The following is a 1,414-nucleotide window of genomic DNA, read 5'->3' on the forward strand; positions in this document are numbered from 1 at the left end:
CTGGTACAGGGAGGGCATCTTTAATCTCCCGCTTTCAGGAAGAAAAGGGGGAGGTCAGAGTACCCCTCTTGCACCTGTTGTTTTTCAAGGGTCTTTAGCTCAAAATAACCCTATGCCAAAGTGGCATATTTCAGGGTAGCATATTCTGCCATCCTTCAGTGAACTGTTTAAAATTTCAGCTCACCTGGCAGCAGCTCTTACTCCAGTTTTAGTGGGGGCATTGATTTATGACCATCCCCAGTGGGTCATTACATGCCTATTTAAATTGTGAAATAGACCAAGGGTTGCTTCCGTGTAACTCAGTTACAGGGAGAAAAGTTCCAATAATAGAGACGCATTACTATTTGCATGCTTAAAAAGCCTCCACAATTGTCAGTTCAGATAAAAGGCCATGCTGAGCCATGAATAATCACTTGCTCCTGGAGTAGGGGAGGGGGCTTTTCTCTTTTTTTTTTTTTTTTAAGACCTAATGAAACAGAAATGTCACAGTAAGCATCTAAATTAACAAGTCTTGTTTCTGTAAGCCTGGACTCTCTAAGCTTTTCAGCCAAAATATCTCACACCTCTGAGAGTGAACTTACTCTCACAGGAGTCTTAAGGTGAGGGCTGAAACTACCCAGGTTAAATTTTAGTTTGAAGTTTGATGTTTTACTTTTTACATTTCTGTGAGCTATCTTCTCCCCCACAATATTTCTGGTTGTGATTTTCAATGAAAAGGTCTTTATTTCTCCGTGACAATGCTTAACTTTTTTCCTACCTAACTCCCAAATTTTTGAATCAAATTGATTCTCCATAGTCCAGCAGGTCTCCAGAATTAGTTGTGACTGCCCAGTTTTCCTTCTCATCACTCAGTAGTCACAGAGGAAGCCCGAAGGAGTGAGCAGCTGACTGTGAAATGCCAGGGGAGCCGGGCGTGGTGGCTCACGCCTGTCGTCCTAGCACTTTGGGAGGCCGAGGTGAGTGGATCACCTGAGGTCAGGAGTTCAAGACCAGCCTGGCCATCATGGTGAAACCCCATCTTTAAAAAAAAAAAGAAAGAAATGCCAGGAGAGCTTTTGAACCCACTGAGGGGAGGAATATTCCTCTCCCAGGAGCAGTGGCATCAACCAGGATGAAAACACTTTTTTTTTCTTTTTTTTTTGAGGCGGAGTTTCACTCATGTTACCCAGGCTGGAGTGCAATGGCGCGATCTTGGCTCACCGCAACCTCCGCCTCCTGGGTTCAGGCAATTCTCCTGCCTCAGCCTCCTGAGTAGCTGGGATTACAGGCATGCACCACCATGCCCAGCTATTTTTTTGTATTTTTAGTAGAGATGGGGTTTCACCATGTTGACCAGGATGGTCTCAATCTCTTGACCTCGTGATCCACCCGCCTCGGCCTCCCAAAGTGCTGGGATTACAGGCTTGAGCCACTG

Source organism: Sapajus apella, unplaced genomic scaffold, assembly GCF_009761245.1.
Source record: "Sapajus apella isolate SASKATOON/1434 unplaced genomic scaffold, GSC_monkey_1.0 scaffold4, whole genome shotgun sequence".
Lineage (NCBI taxonomy): Eukaryota > Metazoa > Chordata > Mammalia > Primates > Cebidae > Sapajus > Sapajus apella.